Source organism: Sorex fumeus, unplaced genomic scaffold (genome assembly GCF_029834395.1).
Source record: "Sorex fumeus unplaced genomic scaffold, SorFum_2.1 ptg000021l, whole genome shotgun sequence".
Lineage (NCBI taxonomy): Eukaryota > Metazoa > Chordata > Mammalia > Eulipotyphla > Soricidae > Sorex > Sorex fumeus.
Window position 1 is genome coordinate 16,869,430 of NW_026606078.1, and position 6,127 is coordinate 16,875,556.

A 6,127-nucleotide genomic window follows, 5' to 3' on the forward strand; every position below is an offset into this window, starting at 1 on the left:
GTTTCTCTATTTTACTCATTTAAAACATTTCTTACCTTTAAATACAATCACGTTTATTCCTATTTTCTTTTTGTTATGTAGTTACTGCTAAATCCTTTCTCTTTAATGGACTGGTAAGTTGTGCACTCAAAAATCAACTTCTATTCCGTTTTTTGGCTAGCATTTTTTTTCAAAAATAGAATACACTCTTCATATTGTATATGTGGAACAATTTATTAATAATCTTATTGGACTGTTTTATTTGGTATTGTTTGAGACCACATCCACAGTTATTAAGGCTTTACTCTTGGTCTGCTCTCCATAACTTACTGTACTGTGCTGCTTGCTACAGAGTCCAGATTTCATTGATATCTATATACATCTTTTTCAGCTCTGTGATACATATTTTTCACGATGTTTTCTTTATACTTACCCCTATGTAAACCACATGACTTGGAAAAATTATATTTATGTATACATAATTATTCTTAGAGTTATTAGTAACTACATTGTAGATAAACAATTTGAGACACAGAATTTAAATAAAGTTTTCCTTCCAAGCACATTTCTTGGGAAAAACTCAAGTAGTCATTTTTGAAGTGGATCAAAAATCAGGGTAACCTTCAATGCATCATCAAGATTAAGTCATAAGTGAACCGTAACTAACAGATATTCATTGCACAAGTCAAAGGGAAACCTGTTGATTACAAAGGTAAGAGTTGAAAACACTCCAAATGCCTATAATAATGTAAGGTATCTTTCTAACCATTTCTGCATTGTAGTGACAAAGCAGCGTCCTGGAAAAAAGTCCACATGCTTAGGTTCCCTAACTTGGAAATTCATAAGGGGCAGAGAGATAGTACTGGAGGGGATAAGGCACTTGACTTATACACAGTCAATCTGCTTGGATCTCTGTTACTGCATACACTCTTCTGAATGTTACAAGAGGTCACTCCAGAGTGCAGAGCCAGAAAGAACCCAAGATCACTGTCAGTTATTGGTCGAAACTATACTCCTTAAAATGCCCAATAAAAATTATTGGAAAACATGAAGTCTCTTTGTCATTTCTGGCCCTCAGATTTCTTCTTGTCCAGAGAATGTTACCCACTCTTAGACTTCCTAGTTTAGAAAAGCTTGCCTTATAAGAGATAACATATGTGTCAAAAGGAGAACAAGCTACAGGCATTGCTAGGGTAAGGAGAAACTATCTGTAAGCAAGAAATCCAAGAACAGACACGATCACCTGGTTCTTCTACAGTTCTGTGTTCACTTTTGGAGCACGATACCAAATACACAAATTGCTAAAAGGTTTCAAGCTTTGAATCACCCTAAATTGTTGGAACTTTGGAAACTCAGTTGACTGTTGGTACTAGAAGCATTTCGATGGCTTAAATTTTAAGTTCATATTGTTCCTCTCAGCGTTGAAGGAGATTATAAGTCTCACAGATTTTTTTCATCACCCTCTTGTTCCTTACAGTAAATTTTCTAAATCCATCTGTATTGGGAACTGCCCATACTCTGCAGCTTTCCCTTCCCGTGGTGAATGATGCAGCATCCCTAACAGGAAGTGTCTGCAACTACTCCAGAATATCTGCTCCTGCTGGTAGTGCTGCTTGGCTCCTGCCTTCAGCCTCTGGCACCTCTTTCCAACCACTGATGGGTAGTGCCTATCTTTACCAACATTTCAGCACAACAATGCTATCTGGAGTGTTTCACCAGTCTCATATATCCACCTCAGCTGCTTCCTACCTGAGTGTTTTGGAATGGGATATTGCAGGAAGGGCTGAAGAGAAGTCTTCTATGGGATACTTTTTCTGTATCTTTCCTAGACCACGACACCGTTGTCTCTTCCATGTCTAAGGCAGCTCGCTGTGAGAGTACACTGGACACGTACAACACGGTGTCTGTGTGCCCATCACTTTCTGCCAGTCTTGTTGAGAGAATACCATCTCAGGTTCCACATCAGAGTCAAAGCCTGTCACTTCCCTAACAGGAATGAACCCAGGTGTATTACAATCATCAAGGCACTCTGGGAACTCTGCTTTCTGGCCTGCAGTCCTATGACTCCATGTCATACATAGAGCAAAATGGCTCTGCCCCCCCAAGCTTGCAGCAACTCATCTAGAGAAATGGTTATTGTTCTGAAGGAGGTCCAGCCCCCAAATAACCAACCACCAACTTCCTCCTCTGGAATCGACTTCTCTCTGTCTGCTCAACCCCTCACAGAATCGAGATATCAAGGTGAGTTAAACTGAGAGAAGGGAAAGAAAACTCAAAAATTGGGGTCAAAAAGAGGAAAACTGTCCATAGACAGGTGCTATTTAAATAAATAGAGATTTTTAAGTTTATGAATGAAGTTAACTAAGTTCATGTTTACACCCCTCACTCATTTTAGAGCATGTTATTTTCGCACTCAACATAAGGGCTCCTAATGGACATTGGAACATGTGATAGTATAATGGACAACTTGGTTTCATATTATGAAGTTCAGGAGCACACAAAAGAATGCCACATTTTTCCCTAGTTATTTCAATTATTTTTTAATTTTTAATAGTTAAACATCATGAGGCACAGTTGTAGACTTACAAATTATTGTGCTTGGATTTCATTTATACAATGATGGAGTACCTATCCCTCCACCAGTGCCCATTCTCCACCACCACGGATCCCAGTATTCCGCCGACCACCCATACCCCCATCCCACCCAGCCTCTGTGGCAGGGAATGCCACATTTTTCACTGTTCTATGTCAGAAGTCCTCCAGAATTACGACACTAAAAGCAAAATACATGTTTTAAAGTAGTATTTTGTTATTTTCTTAAGAAGTTTCAGAACTCCTATTGTAATGGTACCACTTTAACTTTCCCTTCCATTAATGAACAGCAAGGTTCTGAATATACTTGTGTTTCAGAGATTCTATCTCAAATCATCAAATCTAGAATGTGTACTTCAGCACAAATATCATGCTGAAGGGGTGCTTCATTCATACTCTTATTCTATGATATTAACGTCCTTTTATTTTTCTATGAAAGTGACTAAATTGAGAGCAAAACACATTACAATGCTAATCTCTGTATGGAACTTATTAGTTTAAAAATCTTTATTTTTTTAAAAAAGCTTTTGTTTGGAGGACATTGAATCTGCGTCATAGCACGAAGTGCTCAGGAATTACTCCTGGGTCTGTGCTAGGGATCACTGCTGAATGTGCTTATGAGATTATACATGATATGAAAGATCAAATGGAGGTCAGCTCTTCGCAGGGCCAGTGCCTTACCAAATGGACTATCCCTCTGTCCAAATCTCTTATTTTTAAAGTTAGTTTACAGAGAAACTCTTTCAAATACAAAGAAAACCAAAAAACAACAGCACTACATGACAAACAGTAAGAACTACAACAGTTACCTAAAATCTTCTAGCACAGGGCCTTGCCATGTTCCGTAGAAGAGTCAGTAACAATTCCTTGTCTATTAATGGTAAGTACACAGTTGTTGCAGCTGTAGTTTTGTGCAGGGAATATCTCATTTTGCAGGGACTGATTTCTTCCTCGATTCCTTTTTAGTGATGAATTTCCTGGAGATGGAGACTTCCCTGGCATCGAACTTCAGGTCAGACATTTGGTCTGACAAAAATTTCCGAATTGCCCACATGTTGCGGTAGAAGGATTCAAAGACTTGAGAGGAATCCACCACCTGACCTTGGGAAAGTTCCCATAGTATCTCCAACCCAAAGTAACCTGTCGCTGACCCAACTCCAACTCAGGAACAAAAAGTTATAAATTTTGATCAGATGAAACCTGGGCTTTCAAAATCTCTCGAGACCTACCAGATCCCAGTAGACCTATATCAATGAAAAGATCTTCAGTTAATGAACACCACTGACACCATCACTCTGAAGCAGGTGCAAGAAAATTCAAGAGGCACTAAGGGGACCTCCGATGCAAAACAGAAGAACAAAAAGGAGGTTTCTGAAACTCTTGAGGGAGAACCCAAGGCCAAAATCCAGCCAAAAGTCCAAGAATGCTTGCTAGGGGGAGCGGGGATTGTTCGTAATGCTGCAGTCAGTGATAGGTGTCCTGTGACCATAGCCAAAACTAACAGCAAACCACAGAAAGCTGCACCCAGCAGGATCAGCAAGACAAAGAGCCACGGGCAGGAGAAGATAGAAAACACCAGAGTAAACTCTCAGAAAGCTAAGGAGTGTAAGCATCCAGGGAACAAGTTCAAGGCAGAAGAAAAGCCCACCATTGGCAAGATGAAACGCAAGAAAAGTCAACGTGAGCTTTGCCAAGAGGCCTTTAAAAAGCCCCGCAGCTGCCTAGGCATGCAAATACTGGAGTCTGTGCAAGTGTTTCATGCTCTGGGGAAGAAGAGTGATCCAAAACCTGGAATCTCTTCCTCCCAGGTCCTGGCTAGCTCAAAGAACCCCAAAGATGTCCAGCCATCCTCAGCTGTCAAGCCATGGCTAGGTGCTACCCGGGATGGAAAAGGCCTTGAAAAAACTCAGGTCAAAACACAGAAACCAAGTAGCCCTGCTGAAATACGCTCATCTCCACCCCAGTCTGAGCTGCCACCTCCTAGGAAGGCCAAATTGGTACCTTTGCCGTTTCTGACCATGGAGAGGCCTCATGCTCGACCTGTTCCTCGGAGACCACAGTCTGTGGCCTCACATCGTCCTGCTGCAGCTTACCCTGCCAAGCCCGGCTCTGCCAATGCAGCTCAGCCAACTGCTGCCAATTCCTCCCGGCCAACCACTGGTCCTGCCAAACCTGCTCAGTCCATTTCAACCAACCCATCTCGACCAGGTTTACTGAACCCTACTAGCCGGCCCTTTCCGCAGGATGCAGCTTCTAGACCTGCTCCCTACAAGACAACAGCTAGCACTTCTCTCCAGCGGGAGGCTCCTCCTGTTTGTGTGAACAAGCGCCAGTCTCCAACCAAATGTCAGAGTCATTTTCTCCTCCCAGACTTCCGTTTCCAACTGATTCCATGGAGAAAGCCCAATGTTCCCGAGCCAGTCGTGTCAAAGCCCATCACCAAAGAGCAGAGACCAGAGCGAGAGGCTATGAAAAGGAAGGCTCAGCAGGAGCGTGAGAATGCTGCCAAACACACCTCTTTGGGGAAAGTGCAATTCTTTATTGAGAGAGAAAAAGAGATGGACATCTCTCTCTACTATGGCTATGTAATGTGAGTAGCTGGAATGGTAGGTTCCACTTGAGGTACCAGATGGTTGCCTTAGACAAACACAGAAATGCCATACAGAGTTTGTTTATTCTAATACATTTTTAACAAATTGAAGAGATGCATCGTATTTAATTGGTTGTTAATAAAAGTTCTGAAGTTTGAGATGCTGTCAAATGTGGTTGTTTTTGGGAGGGGCTGGGGGTAGAAGGATGGCATGGCGAAGAATGGGAAGTTATAGAGAGGACAACGGGAGAATAGACAAGCTTCTGAGAAAGAGAAACTTGGTCCAGGGTTCTATAGCCCATCAGAGGAGAAATTGCATGGGCCTGATGAAGAGTGGGGTAGGGTCAGAGGAAGAGTATAGCTGACAGGGCATTTGCTCTGCAAGCAAGAAGGACCCAATTCAATTCTTGCAATCCTTTAGGGTCCCCAGAGACCCACCAGATGTGAAACTTGAGCCCAGAGCCAGGAGAAAGACCAGAGCACAGTCAAGTATGCCCCATCCCTGGTGTCCTCCAAAAAATAATGTGAGAAATGACACGGTCTGGGGGTTTGGATTAAAAGAATAAATTTGGAATAGGCTAAAGAAGGCAAATGATTCTAAGGTGACCAGAAGAAAAGTTAAATTGCTTTCATGGAGGCTGCGTCTATGCCTCATGGCCACCTTTGGAAAATAACCAAATTTGAGACACATCTCTAAAAGGTTTGGGTGGTCTATCCATAAATGATGGCTGGGGGATGCGACCACATAGACTGGGGAATGAACCTTCCAGAGGAGTGGTCAGCGCCCTCAGAGTCATTCAAGGATGACTCTTAACAGGGACCAAGCCAAGAGAACAGTTGCAGCATGAAGTCTGAAGATGAGCTCCTGGGAGATGCAGAGATAAGTCACCATGTCCTCGGGCCCTCTGTTCAGCACCCCCAGCTGCACCATTTCCCTTATTCCCAACAATATTCAGAGTCGCTATC